This window comes from Gossypium arboreum, chromosome 11, assembly GCF_025698485.1.
Source record: "Gossypium arboreum isolate Shixiya-1 chromosome 11, ASM2569848v2, whole genome shotgun sequence".
In the NCBI taxonomy this organism is placed as follows: domain Eukaryota; kingdom Viridiplantae; phylum Streptophyta; class Magnoliopsida; order Malvales; family Malvaceae; genus Gossypium; species Gossypium arboreum.
The window spans coordinates 34,883,229-34,902,176 of NC_069080.1; the positions used below are offsets into that span (position 1 = coordinate 34,883,229).

The following is an 18,948-nucleotide window of genomic DNA, read 5'->3' on the forward strand; positions in this document are numbered from 1 at the left end:
CTCATTTTTGTAACACCCAATTTGACAAGACCCTTAAGAAATATAGTGTTCATCACAAACAGCTGATAAACCGTAATTTATACATATTTTTATCCCATGCTTAGCACATTTATGGATGATTTCTCATTAGATTTGGTGAATTTGATGCTCCTAATCCTTTAATTTCATGTTTTATACTAGGTGAGTATAGGAGAGTAAAAAGAGCGAGAAATGGGCCAAAAACAGAGAAAATGAGCCAACACGGGTAGGCCATACAGCCGTGTCCATTTGGCAAAATCGAAGCACGACTCACACGGGTAGACCACACGCTCATGCCTATTTAACAGCCTTGACCACGGTCTGAAGCAATTGCACACGGGCGTGTCACACGGGCGTGTCCCTATCAAGCCCAAGTATGGTCCTATTCGAAAAAGGCCACTTTTGAGGGCTCTTATGCATTCTAAAGCCTATTTAAACACCTGAGGAGGCACTTAGAAGGAGGGACATGGAGTAGGAGGCAAAGAATTACTCAAGGAAAGCCGATTGATCCATCTCAGATGCCAGATTCATCGTCAAGACTGAAGACCTCCCTTCAATTTCCTTCAGGAGTTTTGGGTTTTCTTTATGTTTTGTTATCATTATTCTTTTGAGATGTTTTCTTTCATAATTATGAACTAAACCCCCTAAATACCTAAGGGGAATGAAACCTAAGACGGATCTTGTTATTATTATCTGAATTGTATGATAACTATTAAACTTGTTCTTAATTATGTGTTCTTAATTCTTGTTTTAATATTCCAGGATATCGATTCAAGTTAATGTGCTTATTCAGAGGAGCCGTCTAAGAGTAAATTTGTCATAATTAAGCGAAGTTGATTGTACGCCTAGAGATAGGGTGATAAGATTTTTCCAGATTAGGGTGAAACCTAATAAGAGAGTCCATAGATCGAGTTAATGGAACACTAGGGTGTTAATTACAAAGAGATTTCAATTAATCAACTTAGGGTTAGACGTTATTAGTCTCGAGAGAGATAATAATATAACTTAGGGATTTCTATGGATCAAGTCAAATGAATAAATCGTCTGATTTAGAGTTAAATAACAAGTGAAGTCTAGGTGGATTTTTCCTTGGGTATTGTCTTAATCAATCAAGTTTTCCCAAAAGCTTTTCCCCAATTTTCTCTCTGTGCACCCTTAGTTTAGTTAATTAGTTTAGATAAACAAATCCCTTAATTTTTAGGCTAGATAATAAAAAGAAAGTAATTACTAGTACTCTTTGTTCCTTTGGGTTCGACAATCCAGTCTTGCTAAAGCTATACTACTGTTCGATAGGTAAACTTGCCTTCATCGTGATAATAGTTAGTTTCAAGAACGATTAATTATAAATTTTTAAAACCTGTCGCGAATATCACGTATCAAGTTTTTGGCACTGTTGCTAGGAACTAAGATATTAGGAACACTCGATTTTTATTACTTTAGCTGTTTTACTTTATTTGCAATTTAATTTTTTTTCCTTTCTAATTTTCTCTTTTATTCACTTCTGGAAGGTTACCACGAGGGTCAATCACTACTTGGGAACAAATAACCGAAAAGTTTTTACTTAAATATTTTTCACCGGCTAAAACAAGTAAATTAAAGAATGATCTCTTCTTTAGTGCAGATGGATTTAGAAACACTATATGATGCATGGGAGAGATACAAGGACCTGTTGAGAAGGTGCCCTCACCATGGGTTACCACTCTGGCTACAGGTTCAAACTTTTCACAATGGGCTGAATCCTTCGACTAGACAGATGGTTAATGTAGCCGCTGGTGGGACAATCAATAATAAGACACCTAAGGATGCTTATGAATTTATAGAAGAGATGTCACTAAATAATTATCAGTGGCAAGTCATGAGGACAAAGCCAACGAAAGCAACCAGCATTTTTAACATCGATTCAGTCACCATGCTCTCTAATCAGGTTGAACTTTTGAATAAAAAATTGATGGTTTTCTTGGTTCTTTACGGGTTCACCTAGTAATGAAATGCAATGCAAGTGGAGGAGGGACGAGCAATTCAGAATACACACCTTATGGCCATAACATGGAAAACGAGCAATTAAATTATATGGGTAATAATCCTCGACCTCAAAAAAATCCTTATAGCAACACTTACAATGCAAGATGGAGGAACCACCCAATTTTCTTATGGGGAGGCCAAGGGAATCAGAGACCACCACCACCTGCAGGCTTCCGACAACCACCTTACCAACAAGATAAAAAGCCAAACCTTGAGAAGATGCTAACAAAATTCATCTCAATGTCAGAAACTCATTTTTAGAATACCGAGACAGCACTTAAGAATCAACAAGCATTGATCCAAGGGCTCGAAACTCAGATAGGCTAGCTCACTAAATTGATATCTGAACGACCACAAGGTAGCCTACTGAGTAACACTAAATTTAACCCAAGAGAGCAGCTCAATGTGATTGCCATTCAAGATGAGGAAGGGTTAGTTGCACTTGAACTAGAACCGAGGAAAGAAACTGTGGTAAGTAAAGGTAAAGACAAGGTCGACCACAATGACCAAACATAGGTAAGTAAAGAGTACAAACCACGTGTACCATACCCCAACGCGACAAGGAAAGACCACTCAAATGAACAATTCGGTAAATTTTAAAGAAATTACATATTAACTTACTGTTTATTGAGGCTCTTTCGTAAATGCCAAACACTGTCAAATTTTCAAAGGAGCTTTTAGCAAATAAGCGAAATTTATACGAGGCGTCGCATGTGGAGATGAATGCAGTTTGCTTAGCCATTTTGCAGAATAAGCTGGCCAACAAATTGAAAGATCCAGGGAGTTTTACGATTCCTTGTTTAATTGGTAGCTTAGATATTAGTAATGCCTTGGCTGATTTAGGTTAGGGGCTAGTATCAATGTCATTCCCTACAAAATGTTTAAGTAACTAGGTCTTGGGAAACCCAAACAAACTAGGATGAGCATTCAATTAGCAAATAAAACTATCAGATTTCCTAGGGATATTATTGAAGATGTACTCGCTAAAATTGAAAAAATTATATTCCCAGTTGATTTCGTTGTTCTAGACATAGAGGAGGATAGTAACGTGCCTTTAATTTTAGGGAGGCCTTTTCAGCAACTGCTAAAACTATAATTGATGTTGGTACAGGTGAACTCACACTTTGTGTGGGTGAGGAAACAATCACCCTTCAATCTTGTAATTTAAGTAACACATCAAATATCAAGGGTGATTGTATAAATCGTACTACTAATACTGACCATGTGGTGCAACCTTCTTTACAGGAAACACATTCGAAGAGTACACATGAGCCTTGTTCAAGTAACAACAAAGAACCCATCTATGAAGAATGAAGGCTACAAATCGAAGAACTAGATGGATGGCGAAGACATCAACTAAAGACACATGATAAACCAAAACCATGTCATGACGAGCTCAATATTTCACCAAATCAACTTAAGGTTGGAGACAAAGTACTACTAGATGCAGCAGACCCTCGTATTGCCACTTCTGAACCTAACGGAGCAACCCCGCTTACGGTACTCAGCATTTTTCCATACGGTATAGTCGAGGTAATTCATCCCAAATTTGAAACTTTTAAGGTAAATAGTACTCATTTAAAACCTTATTTTGATGAAATTGATAGTAGGGATGAGGAGTGTAAACTCCTTGAACCACCATGATTACGTAAAAGAGAGGTAAGTCAAGCTTAGACTCTAAATAAGTGCTTTTCGGGAGGCAACCTCAGCACTAACAGTATTGATTTCTTTAAAATTTTAGTTTTTAACATCTAATCACTAACTGAGTCCTTGAAACACAGGTTTTCTAATCTACACGGCCAGGCACACGGGCGTGCCTTAGGCCATGCTCATACCATGGGCGGAGACACGGCTGTGTGAAAACAAGGCAAAACTTTTTCCCCAACACGAGATGCGATAAGTTGCCACGGTCGTACGACGTGGCTGTGGGCGAGTCTGTCAAAACAACACGGGCTTGCGACACACCCGTGTTTAAAAACTGTGGTTGAAACTGAGAATTTAGCACGAGCGTGGACACACCCGTGCCCACCACCCATGCTCAAGACTGATAAACCAACACAGGTGTGCACCTATACACATGAGCGTGGGAGAAGCGAATGAAGTAGAACACGGTTGTGCGACATGGCCGTGTGCATCAACACACCCAAAGAACATGGGCGTGGGACGAATTTTAGACGTGCCCAAATTTAAAAATTACAAACACACGGGCTAAAATTAGGGCACATAGGCGTGCCCCACGGCCGTGTGCCCCAAAATCTATATAAACCCCTCACTATTCATCATCTCCTTCCCCAAAATCCCTAACCTTAGCCACTGCAACTCCTTCACACGCCCTTCCTACCACGCCTGTGCACCGACCACAACACCACCATCGATGTCCCAAGCCTCGAAGAAGAGGAAAGGAGCAGCGTCATCCTCGGGTCCTACCGCGGAGATCAGGCACCGGTTCTTCCAGTTTCCCTTGGGACCTCAAGAGGAATTTTTCCACATACTTCGGGCCCAACTCCTAGGTGCGGGCCGCTACATTAATTGGGCCGCACTTGAACAAATTCAACTGGTTGATGCATTCTGAGCCCTCCTGACGACTGACTCATGGGGGCTATTCTTTGAGATCGTCGAGCTGACGTACCTCGAGCTCAAAATCGAACTCTGTTTGACTTTCCACCCCCAAGTAGTTGTGACGGAGTTCGGTGATCCTGGAACGGTCCAGTTCCTTGGTAGTTTCGTCCGCCAGTTGAGCATACCTAAGTTCGGCGTCGATCTGGGGCTCTATATGGAGGAGTTCATGGACGACGATGATTTTGATACACTCCATTGCCACATCCACTTGTCTCCCTCCAACTACTAGAGGGCCCTCCTTCCTTCTTCAGCCACCTAAGACCCTAGTCGCTCCAAGGCATCAGCCCTCGCCCCATCTCTGAGGTACTTACACGCCATCTTGGCCCACACTCTAACAGGGCGACGAGAGAGCACCGACGTTGTCAACACTCATGACGCCTACTTTTTATGTAGTGTGGCGAACGGGTACATCTTTGACCTTTCCTATTTTATTGCCCTCGCCATTCACCATCAGACGGAGCGGCATAGGAGAGGAGTCATCTCCATTGGTCCCTAGGTAACTAGACTGGCACGGTACTACGGGCTCCTCAACACAGTAGCACAATCATCCTCCCTCACCCTCACCGGCTAGATGTCCCCACAGGGCATCCCGAGCATGCTTCATATGAGGATTATCGAGCAATGACGTGGAGCCAACCCTTCTCAGTACCACCTCGTCCAATCAGCCGAGTAGGAGGACCCAGAGGACATTCCTGATGATGTCCCTTCACGACACGAGGACCCACCGTCTCAGCCACCACCCATCCATCGTCCAGTTCATGCGGCGGCTTCATACTCTGACATCTCTGAGCGCTTTACTCGATTTGAGCAGCAGTGTTTTCAGTGCTTTGATCACATTGAGGCTACTCTACATCAGATTTGTTAGCACCTCCACATCTTATCGCCACCACCACCTCGCGAACCATCCGGCGATGACGATGTTTAAAGACTTTTTATTTTTTGTTATTTTTTTTTATTTTCCCTTTTATCTTTATTATCTTCTTTAAGTACTTTTTATTTTATCTTCATTTAATTCTATTTCATTTTTAGGTTTAATAATTTTTATTTAATAAATTATAGTTTCGACTATTTCATTATGAGTAATTATGCTTCTCCATATTTCTTAAAGAGTTCTTGATTTTATCACTGTTATAAAGAGCTCGAAAGCTCATCATCATTTAAGAACTCGAAACTCCACTAGAAAAGGTTCTCTATGGCTGCCATGTCCTGCCTGACCACCACGATAAACTCTTCACTGGACACTGTGGTTGTGGAACCAACCTCTACCACCACCGGAGTATCCTCCTCCAATTTCATCATTGCCTTGGCCGATTACTCTCCATAACTCCAATTCAAAGAGTCTATTCATCATTCAGGAAGTTTCACTTCTCTCCCTATCTTATGATCTTATATCTATATTTTTCATTACATTTAACTTTGTACATTGAGGACAATATACACCTTAAGTGTGGGGGGTTATCTATTTCATTAAAGAAAAATCCATGACCTTTGTCTTATTTTCATGTGATCTTATCATATCATTATTAAAATGAATTTTGATTAATTTATTATTTTTATTGATATGTCTCGAATTAAAACATAGGCATTCATGCATTGATTGTTTAAACTTTAAGGAATTAGAGAATCAAGCATGATAAGTTGATTTTTAAGAATTAATTTTTTTTTAGGTTATTTTCCCAAGTTTAGGTATTATCTTGAGTTAAAATTCACAAGTTTTAACATAAAAAAGCCATAATTTTTGTGAGATCTTGAGCCTTTAGAGCATCTACTATTTCTTTCATGCTCACTTTTATTGTTGCTTTGAGTGCGTCAATATTGAATTGTCATTCTAAAACTTGCTTGATTATGCATGTCAAGACCACACCATGTGATTTGATATGTCAATATGATAAAGGCACTTAGGTTTAACCCATTCACTCCATAAAAGCCTACCTTCACAATTAACCCTGAGTGAACCACCTTGAGCCTAACAACCCATTCATTAATTTACCGTCAACATTAACCCTTAACCCATTATTATTGAAATCCCCTAAATTAATTTGATCTCTATTTTTGTCGAGATTTGATTTGAATAAATTGCTTAGCTATGTTTTATTTTTGATAGATAGCCTATGTTATTTGACTTGTTCTTAAAAAAAATACATACATATATATTAGTAGTAATTCGTCATTTTTTTGAGCTTAAGTGTTAATTCCATATTCTGAGAAGAAGCTCACTTGTATTCAATTAATGATTAGTTATTTTTCTAGTTAGGTAATTTTTCAATTAAATCTTGATTCTAACCTTTTCTTTCAGCTTGTGACCACACCCCCTAACCAAAGCCACATTACAACCCTCTAAAGACCTTTTGATTGACATATCATCTCAATATATAGTGGTGGAGATTTGATTTTCATGCAATCCTATGGAAATAAATTTTCATTTTGACTAATAAATGCTTCATTTACTGTCCTTAAACACCTCGAGTGATTTGAGTGAATCCTTAGTGAGGATGTTAAACTTTATGACATTTTGAATTAAAGGTAATCACTTAAATGAGGGGAGACACCTATGTTTTCGTGATAAAATGCTCAACTTGGAATGTTTGAAACTTTGATGTTCTTCTAGTTGAATTCTCAATGAATGAGTACTTATGGTTTATTTTGGGATATTATTGATAGGGATTATAAGTTGAGAAGAATTTATTTTGATTGTAAGTTGAGTATTTTGCTTGAGGACAAGCAAACGCTTAAGTGAGGGAGTATTTGATAAACCATAATTTATACATACTTTTATCCCATGCTTAGAACATTTACGGATGATTTCTCCTTAGACTTGGTGAATTCGATGCTCCTAATCCTTTAATTTCATGTTTTATACTTAGGTGAGCATAGGAGAGTAAAAAGAGTGAGAAACCGGCCAAAAACAGAGAAAATAGGCCAACATGAGAAATCAACACAGCCTGGACTTCCTCACACGGGTTGTAATATCCTGATTTTGGGCCTAGTCGAAATAGTAGTTCCGTGATCACAAAATTCGAGATAGAAATAATTATTTTATGATTATTTTAAGGTCTATGATATGATTGCATGATTGTGTGAAAATTTAGTGAAGAAATTTTATTCATAATGTGCTTAAATTGAAATTAGGGACTAAATCGAATAATTTGCAAAACTTGCACTCTAGAAGTTTCTAGTATGAAATTGTTTTGAAATATTAATTAGGAGGTCTTAAATAACAATTTTACCAATTTCTAAGTCTATGGACAAAAATTGGACATGGATGGAATTTTTGGAAAGTTTAGTAGTAAGGGCATTTTGGTCATTTAGGGATAAAATGAATTAAAATACAAAATTAAAAGCCAATTTTGCTCATCTTCAACCCCATGGCCGAATGTAGCAAGGAGAAACCATGGCTAGGGTTTTTCAAGCTTCCAAGCTCGATTGTAAGTCCGTTCTAGCCTCGTTTTTAATGATTTTTACGTTTTTAGAGTCCCGGTAGCTCGATTTAGCTTATGCTAGCAATAATTCAACCTAGAGTTCATATTTGGAAAAATACCCATAGGTAAATTTGTGTATTTTGGTGTTTCATGATAGAATATGAGGTTTTAAATTATGTTAGACAACTTGTACTACTCGGTTTTAAGCAAAAACGAGCAAAAAGGCTTAATCGGTAAAAATATCTAATAGTCATAAGTACATGTTAGAGTGAGAATTTGATGTTGCCATAGAAGGGAAAAATGATCAGCATGTCATAAAACATAAGAAAATAGGCTGAAGTTTAATTTACGAGCTTTGGGGCAAAAGTGTAAATATGCAAAAGTTTAGGGGCAAAATTGTAATTTTCCAAAATATGATCTTGGGTCAATTTGAGTAATGTGAGTCCTAATTAGACTATATTTTAAATGATGGAGCAAGGAAAACTAAAATTCGAGCTAAAATTGGGAAAATACCAAGTTGTGGACGAAATGGTAAAAGTAGCCATTTTCGCATACGAGGTAAGTTCATATGTAAATGTTGGTGACATGGTTATTATTTTAAATGTTTTAATGTTATTTAAATGATATGATAATTATTATGAAATATTATACTGTGATAATTGTTTGTTAATATGTCAAATTATGTGATATACTTGGAAAATGTGAAATACTACCGAGTATCGATAACGGCATTCCGTAGAAGATGGTTGAGACACATGATTCGGAAAAAGGTCCCGTTGAACCTTAGGAATGGATTAGGATACAAGTGACATATTACCGGGATATTTGGGCATCCGAACTCGTTGAGTTGAGTCCGAGTTCACTTATGGATGCGAATGTTCGAACTCGTTGAGTTGAGTCCGAGTTCACTTATGGATGCGAATGTTCGAACTCGTTGAGTTGAGTCCGAGTTTGAGAGATGTAACTAGGCATCCGAGCTTGTTGAGTTGAGTCCGAGTTCACTTATGGATGCGAACGCCCGAGCTCGTTGAGTTGAGTCCGAGTTCGCTTATGTGCGGGTTACATGGTAGCTTGGCTACATATGTGGCACTTATGTGCAAACTTTCCATGTATCCAATTATATTCGATGTGTTCAACGGGTAAAGTTCTCTGAAATGGAGGAATACTCAAGATGAAAGGGACGTATTGGTAAGTGTTGTGAAATGGGTACTTTGAGCAGGTATGTACTTAACCCTCGGGTTGAAAAATCGATATAACAACAATATGGTAAGATGATAAATGAAAATGTGATATGAATGTCTTGGTGATGATTATGCAAATGATGTTTTATGTTTGCTTATATGGTTATGTTACTTGCTATTTGCATGTGAACTTATTAAGCATTTATGCTTACTCCCTCCTTTTCATTCCTTGTAGTTTTGACAAGCCAGCTCGGAAATCGGGAACGGTCGGAGGCTCGCTCACACTATCCGTATACCATCTTGGCATAATGGCTTGTATATTTTGAGTATGGCATGTATAGCATTATAATCATTTTGTATATATGGTCTTATGATATGGTTATTGAGTGGTATGGAAATGCTTGGTAATGATTAGCCATTGGAATGGCTAATCATGATCATATTTGGTGTAATGTATGTCAAATTACTAGCTAATCCATGGAAAACCATGAAATAGGTAAAATTTACCATAAAATAGATTCAGACAGCAGTAGTAACGTGAATTTGAAAAATCACTAAAAATAGTAGAAATGGAATTAAATAATGAATATGTTATGTAATTGATGAGTCTATTTTCATATGGAAGAAGCGAAACAGGTATATGAGCTATATTTTATGAGATGTTTAAATTTTTGTGAAATAGGGCCAGAGCGATTTCTGGATCCCCTATTCAAACTTTGGAAATTCACCATAAATGTTACAAAGATAATTAGAAGTCATTCTTTATATGTACAGATTCATTATTGAGTCTAGTTTTATTAGAGACAAACTACATAGTTATTGAAGCTCTGTACAGGGAGATATCTGATTCGTAATACACAGAGGTCAGAGTAGTCAAACCCTGAAACAGGGGAGACTTTAACTAATAAACTGTACTAATTGGCCCAACCAAAAATTCTAGAAAAGAATTACTAGATAGATATATGAGTCTAGTTTCAGGAAAAATTTATGGAATTGGATTTTGAGTTTCGGAACTCGAGATATGATTTTTAAAGCGACTATGATACAGTTAGTCAACTTGTCTGGAAATTTTAAAATGAATTGTATGAGCTGTTTAAGTAATGAATTAAGTCCGTTAACACCTCGTGTTCGACTTCGGCAACGGTCTCGGGTACGGGGCATTACACGGGTAGGCCACACGGCCGTGTCCATTTGGTAGAATCAAAGCACGACTCACACGGGCAGACTACACGCCCGTGCCTATTTAACAGCCTTGACCATGGTCTGAAGCAATTGCACACGGGCGTGTCCCTGTCGAGCCCAAGTATAGTCCTATTCGAAAAAGGCCACTTTTGAGGGCTCTTAGGCATTCTAAAGCCTATTTAAACACCTGAGGAGGCACTTAGAAGGGGGGACACAGAGCAGGAGGCAAGGAATTACCCAAGGAAAGCCGATTGATCCATCTCAGACGCCGAATTCATCGTCATGACTGAAGATCTCTCTTCAATTTCCTTCAGGAGTTTTGGGTTTTCTTTATGTTTTGTTATCTTTATTCTTTTGAGATGTTTTCTTTCATAATTATGAAGTAAACCCCCTAAATACCTAAGGGGAATGAAACCTAAAACAGATCTTGTTATTATTATCTAAATTGTATGATAAATATTTGACTTGTTCTTAATTATGTGTTCTTAATTCTTGTTTTAATATTCCAGGATATTGATTCAAGTTAATGTGCTTATTCAGAGGAGCAAAAGTCCCTGTCTAAGAGTAAATTTGTCGTAATTAAGCGAAGTTGATTGCACGCTTAGAGATAGGGTGACAAGATTTTGCTGGATTAGGGTGAAACCTAATAAGGGAGTCCAGAGATCAAGTTAATGCAACACTAGGGTGTTAATTAGAAAGAGATTTCAATTAATCAACCTAGGGTTAGACGTTATTAGTCTTGAGGGAGATAATAACATAACTTAGGGATTTCTATGGATCAAGTCAGATGAATAAATTGTCTGATTCAAAGTTAAATAACAAGTGAAGTCTAGGTGGATTTTTCCATGGGTATTGTCTTAATCAATCAAGTTTTCCCAAAAGCTTTTCCTCAAATTTCTCTCTGTGCATCCTTAGTTTAGTTAATTAGTTTAGATAAACAAATCCCTTAATTTTTAGGCTAGATAATAAAAAGAAAGTAATTACTAGTACTCTTAGTTCCTTTGGGTTCGACAATCCGGTCTTACTAAAGCTATACTACAATTAGATAGGTACACTTGCCTTCATCATGATAATAGTTAGTTTCACAAAAGATTAATTATAAATTTTTAAAACCTGTCGCGAATATCACGTATCACCATTAAGTTATTGTAATAGCTCGATTTAGGGCCTAGTCAGAATAATGGTCTTGGGATCACAAATCCAAAGTTGGAGAAATTATTTTATTATTATTTTGGAGTCATAGCATGTTTATATTGGTACATGAAAAATTTGGTGCGTTAATTTTGACGTTTGTGAGCCTAATTGCGAAAAAGGACTAAATCGCATAATGTGCAAAAATCCTAAATTGATAGTTAAAGGTGTCAAATAGTTAGAGAACCAAAATTGGGGGTCTTTAAAGGGCAATTAGCCCCTTTTAAAAGTGCTTGACTGGCCATAGAATCAAAGAGCGGACAAAATCTTTAAGTTTGGTTTGTTGGTGACTTATTTTGACTAAAATAGAAAAAGTTGTCAACTTTCTTTTCTTCTCATCTCTTCCCATCGAAATTATCAGCCATTGTTGGGGTTTGAAAGCTTCAAAAATTTCAGCAACTTTGAGCCCTCTCAAGTAAGTGATTTTGATAGTTTCTCTTAATGATTTTTACATTTTTGAGACCCTTGAAGCATGAGCTTTAAAATGAGGGGTACAACTTGCAAAATGGTTGAAGGTTTAAGGTTTCGCCATTAATGGATTTATGTTGTTTTCTGAGTTTTTGTGGAAGAATATGAGTTAGGGTTGTATAATAAACAACTTTGTGAAAGGTGTTAGCATGAAAGCACCTAAAAGGACTATTTTGCGCAGGTTACAAAATAACGGATAAGTGTGTGAAATAGTGGGAATTTAGAGTTTCTATAAGAGTAAGAAGTGTTCGATTAAGCTTAAGATACGAGGAAATTTGATAAAAATTGATTTTTGAGCATTGAGGTAAAATGGTCATTTTTGCCAAAGTCTAGGGGCAAAATGATCATTTTACCGAAGATGTGAATTTTCAATTGCCTAATTGTAACTAGTGACTAAATGAGTGTATTTTGCTAATATAGATCAAGAATTTCCAAATCCAAGCTAAGACTGGGGGAAAGCTTAGCAAATCGACTAAAACATCTAGTCGCATACGTTTTGTAATCCGAGGTAAGTTGTATGTAAATAATACAACTACATTGTTAATGTATGTACTGAATTGTACTTAAAATTAATATAGCATGAATTGCTTGGGGTTTGGAATTGAGAAAACATGATGATAATAGAGATATCAGAATTCCCGTTTGAAACTAGGAAATAAATCGGATATTAATGCCATGACATATGGATTATTTTATGCTAGTGTAAGACATGTCTGGGACATGCATCGACCACATTATGAGAGCTAGTGTAAGACCATGTCTGGGATATGGCAACAACATTTAGGTGAGTGCTAGTGTAAGATGTGTCTGGGACATGCATCGGCCCCAGTGATGATAGCCAGTGTAAGACGTGTCTGGGACATGCATTGGCTATGAGATGTGTTAGTGTAAGACTAGGTCTGGGACATGGCGTCAGCATGGATATGTGAGAGCTAGTGTAAGACCATGTCTGGGACATGGCATCGGCCACTTGTCCCGTGTTTGAGGGTTATGGAATATCAGATAGTGTTTCGAATGGTTCAACGGAGAAAGTAATGATTTTAGCTTAATGAAGAAAAGCATAACCATGTTGTGAGTGGTATAGGTACCTAATTGGTACGTATGAGATATGAGCTCTATATACATGATTTGTGATTTGTATGGACGGTAATGAGTATGTAACACCCCTCGTCCTTATCTGACGCCGGTACAAGGTTTGAGGTGCTACCGGACTTAACTCTAGCATATGCATATAAAACTGGGCCATAAAATTTCTTTTAACTAAAAACTTCTCGTTCACATGTATTTTGTCACTTAAAACTGGCTCACGAGGCCCAAAACATGCATTAGGGACGGTTCAGGACTAAACCGAGAACTTAAGAAAAACTTGGAAAATTTCATGCTTTAAGACTCCACACGCCAGTGTCTAAAAACATAGGCATTCTGCCAATTTGGTCATGAACAAAATGAAGCCACACGGCCAAGGCACACGCTCGTGTCCTATGGATGTGTCCTTCACATGGCTAAGACACACGGTCGTGTCTCTACCCGTGTGTTTATTACCATGCATACTGACTTGAAATATTTAGGTACAGGGGACACACGACTGGACAAGTTGCCCATGGGAGCGGACCTTGTGTCACACACGGCCTAGACACATGCCCGCGTGCCTTGCCCGTTTGGACATAATAAGGCTATTTTCCAAGCCTTTTTGTCACCCTTCACAATTCATGCATACACACATATTAAATGCCATACAACAGGGCACAGATGAGCACTCAAACATCTATAAGCATGTCATGATCATGGCAATTTCACATGCAACCAATATTATAGGTTTTACCTTTATCTTTACCACTTGAATGCTATAGCAATCAACATGTTCTTCAAACCTCATTTTCAACACTAAGCATCCATGGTCACACCCAGAAACCATTCATACCAAGCCACTAAAGACACATCAGAAATAAATAGGTTTACCAACCCCATAATCAATATAAGCCAATACATTTGGCTAAAGCAAATATCACACACTCAAATATTTAAACTCTTATACATGCCATAGACTCAAAGTACTTGAAATCACTTACACCAATAGCGATAGCTTGACAGTGTGGTAATATCTCCGATGAACTCCAACCCGAGCTAACCTAGCAATATTAGAGAACATGGGAAAAGAAGGGGGGTAAGCTTTACGCTTAGTAAGTTCATATGAAACAATAAGCAACTCATTAACATGTTTTTATCAATGTTCGCAACATTTTCTCAAGTTCATGATAAGTTGTCTTCTTGTACAACAGTCAATAAAATATTTATATCTAGAGCTAAAAAACTCCAAATTATGTTCCATTAATTTTCCTTGAAACTAGACTCATGTACCTTTCTACCATATGATTTCCAAAATTTTTGGTTTAGCCAATTAGTACAGTTTATTCCTCAAATTTACCCTTGATTCACTGTCTGACAGTTCCGACCCTTCTACACTAAATTTTAATTATCTCATAGCACATGGAATTTATAATTATTTTCTCAAATTAGAATAGGGAATTTCGAAGTCATTCTGACTCTATCTCACACAACTTCAAATATCTCATTATAGGAAATTCTTTTGCTTACAATAAGAAACTAGACTCAATAAGATTTAATTCAATATTTTATTCAGTCCCTATCTCATTTTCCACTATTTTTAGTGTATTTTCAAAGTTACACCACTGTAGTAGCCCAAACTGTTCAAGCTAATTTACTCATTCACAATTATTGTTCACCAAATTAATACAGCATCATTTCATCTATCATGGTAAAAACACATAGATATGCACCATAAGCATGGACCCATAATCTCAATGTCATCAAGTATCAAAGACTTATTCCAAATCATGTCATTTTCATAGTATTCACCAAATACTATATACATCATAGATTATCACATATCAAGGCATTACACATAAGTTTAGTGTACATACTTGTACAACTTGTAACATAACTCAAGTACATACTCACCAATGACTTACCTCATTGGAACCATTGTCAACTCTTTCCTCAAATTTCTCGTTGAACACTTGGAATACTAATGGATACACGGAAGATTGTACATAAGTGCTATATACACAGCTAGACCACTCAATAGCGCATAATATATGTAGCCAAAGCTACCTCATAACATGTAACACACCCATAATGAACTCAGACCATTCAACGAGTTTGGATTTATAGTTTCGTAGTGACATGTCACTTGTATCCTAAACTATTCCTAAGGTTCAAATGGGATTTTCCGTTCTCATACTTTGCATCTCTGTCATACTTACTCGTAATGGCATCTCACTATGTTCATAACATATTCATACTTTCATGGCAATAATTGAAATTTAAGGCATGTATCGCAAAACACATCACATAGTAACAATAAAACATTTAATTTCATATATTTCATATACCAATGTCATTTATCGTCATTTTCTTACATTTCATGTAATATTCTCCATGTCATAATTCCAATCATTAAACAGCATTCCATCAACTTTTCCAATATGTTAAATCATATAATATATGCAATATTAATAAGGAATGTAATGCAAACATAACTTTGCATTATTATTATCATATGAACTTACCTCGACACGAAATTGGTAAAAGAGGCCTAAAGATCAATTTATCGTTTTTCCTCGTTCTAAGCCCGATCTCATTTTTCATCATCTATAACATCACATTTAACTTATTAAAACAATATACTAATCAAATTAGTCTAATGCCACATTTTTGCAAAATTTAAAATTTTGCCCCTATACTTTGTCATTATTACCAAATTTCCCCTAGGCTCGTAAAATGATTTTTATTCAATTTATTTACTCTTTAAGCCTAGATGAACCATTTTCATAACTATAGCAACTCACGATTTAAACTATTTCACATATTTACAACTTGTTTTACAACTTTGCAAAATACCCCTTTTAGGTGTTTTCATGCAAACTTCTTTCACAAAAGTTGTTTATAACACTACCAAGACTCATATTATTCCATAAAAACTCAGCAAACAACACGTATGCTTTCATGGGAAAACCCTAGACTCTTAATCATTTTGCAAAATAGTCCCCTCTTTTGAAAGCTCATGCTTTAGAGGTTCCAAAAACACAGAAATCACCAAGAAAAAGCATTAAAATCACTTACATTCAAGGGAGTTTCTTTGCTGAAATTTTCCAGCTTCAAAACCCATTTGTGCTGTCATATTCGGTGAAAGAGAAGAAAAAAAATGAATGACAATGACAATTTTTTTCTTTATTCTATTTTATTACCAAAAAGTCATTTAAATCCTATAAAATATTACTTTTTGACCAATCTTGTCTCCCTTGGCCGACCACCTCCATTAAAAAGGGTCTAATTTCCCTTCAAAGGCCCCCAATTTAAATTATCTAGCTATTAGACACATTTAGGTACTAAAATACAAATTTTACCTTTTACACGATTTAGTCCTTTTTCAAAGTCAAGCTAGAAATCGCTAAAACAAAATTACCAAAATTTTCATGCACCTTTATAAACATGCTATATCACATAAAATAATATCAAAATAATTTTCTCTGACCTCAGAATAGTGGTTTCGAAACCATTGTTCCTACTAGGCCCAAAAATAGGGCTGTTACTGAGTAAGTTATACTTATGCCTACCTTGGAATTATGAGCATGGTGATTGTTGATATATATATATTTGTTGTATATTACTTATATGCAACTTAGTAACCTTTAATTCTTACTCTCTTTCCTTTCCAATTCCTTACAGTGCCGCCTACTAACTCAAGGATCACCGAAAATCAGAGACATCGATCACACTATCAGACGAAGCATTCAGTATAGTTGGATTTATATTTTTGAATATGACATGTATAGGGCTTAGACTTTATATTTTTGTGTCTTTGAGAATTGGTCAATTGTAATGACTCGGGTTGGGAACCCTTCATTTTGTAATAAGCCTTGAATGATGGCTAACATTCATTTTGATTTATAAAAGATGTATTGTCATGGCTAAATGAATGTCTATTGTGGCTGATTTGATTATAGAAATTGTGCTTGTCTTGGTTTTGGTTAGTATTTGCGTGGAACTAGGTATGTAAGGGTGGTAATGAGGCTTTGCAAATAGCCTTCTATTGTCCACACGGGTAGACACACGTGCGTGTGTCTAGCCCTTGTGTGACACACAGTCTACCCCATGGGCGTGTGTCTAGGTCATGTGTGACACACGGTCTACCCCATGGGCGTGTAGTTCAGCCGTGTGTCCCTTGCATGTAAAAATTTCAAGTCAGTATGCATGGTATTAAACCCACAGACAAAGACACGACCGTGTGTCTAACCATGTGGAGGACACGACCTAGAACACGGGCGTGTGCCATGGCCGTGTGACATTTTGGGTATGCTGACGTTAGAAGTAGAATGTCCAAGTTTTTCCACACGGGCGTGTCATGGTCGTGTGAGGGACACGGGCAAATGAGACGAGCGTGTGTCTGGCCGTGTGAAAACCCCTTTAGGTGTGAATTAGAAATTAATTCTACATGGGTGTGGGACACGGGCATGTCCTACGGTGATTAGGCTGTGTGAGCCACACGAGCCATCAGCACGACCATGTTGAAATGGCCACACAGGCGTATTACCCTTCCACACGGACCTCTGCCCTATTTTAAAGGAAAACTTCCTAGAGTTGGTTTAAGGACTTAGAATGGTTTTGATTAGTTTTCAATGATCAATTTAGGGCCCGCAAGCCCGTAATAAGAAGTTTAAAGTAGACGTTGATAAAGTTTTAGTTTGGATCGAGTCTTGGTGACTCAAGATTGCTTGTGTGCATGAAATCAATTTAGGTAATGCCTTATACTCTATCCCAACGTAGGTCACAGGTATGGAGTGTTACATTTTAGTGGTATTAGAGCTATGGTTTAGTCAGTTCTAGGAATAATCTAGCGAGAGTACCGAGTTTAGCCCTACATGCCATAATTATATATTGATAGTGTGATGATTTCTGACGATTATAAATTATGTTTTTATATAGTAAATGGATCCTGATAGAGCCACGGCAAATGACGTGGAAAGTAACGTGCCGGCTCCCACTGAAAAGACCCCGCCAGTAGAGAGTGAGCTCGTAACTATGGGCCAAGATGGAGGGGCTAGAGAAGCCTACCTTCGAATAATGGATGCTTGGTACACAGATTTTGTTCGTGCAAACCCAAACACTTCACTTTCCCCACCTCCTCCGATTCCTTAGTATGCCCTAGTAGCTTCGCAAGGCACGGACATGTTTGGAAGAGAGAAGCCTCCGGTAGGCAAGATCCAGAAACAAGAGGCCGAGAAATTTTGGGCTAGTATAAACGATGACCCAGAGAGAGCAGAGTTTTGGATAGAAAATGCCATCAGGGTATTTGATGAATTATCATGCGCACTTGAGGAATGCATGAAGTGTGCGGTGTCACTCCTACAGGATTCAGTATATCAGTGGTGGAATACTCTCGTGTCCGTGGTACTGAGAGAAAGAGTAACTTGGGAATTTTTCCAAGAAGAGTTCCGAAAGAAGTATATTAGCCAGAAGTTCATGGACCAGAAAAGGAAGGAATTTTTAGAATTGAAGCAAGGTAATAAGACTGTGACGGAGTATGAACACTAGTTTGTGAGGCTTAGGAAGTGCGCAGGAGTACATATCTATAGAAGCCACCATGTGTAAGAGGTTCGAAGACGGCCTCAATGAAGATATTCGAGTGTTTTTGGGCATCTTAGAGCTATGAGAATTTGTAGCACTTGTTGAAAGAGCCTGTAAGGCCGAAGAGCTAATTAAAGAAATGAGGAAAGCAGCTTTTGAGTCGTGAGATTCAAAAAAGAGACAGATAGGGAAATCACATC

At 37.4% G+C, this 18,948-nt stretch overlaps 1 non-coding gene across 1 annotated transcript; it reads right to left on the reverse strand.

Moving 5' to 3' along the window:
* Positions 1-1,608: 1,608 nt before the first annotated feature.
* Positions 1,609-1,713, reverse strand: LOC128284460 (small nucleolar RNA R71). The gene has a single exon (XR_008274886.1). It is a non-coding gene; the product is annotated as a small nucleolar RNA R71 (small nucleolar RNA).
* Between the last annotated feature and the right edge of the window lie 17,235 nt (positions 1,714-18,948).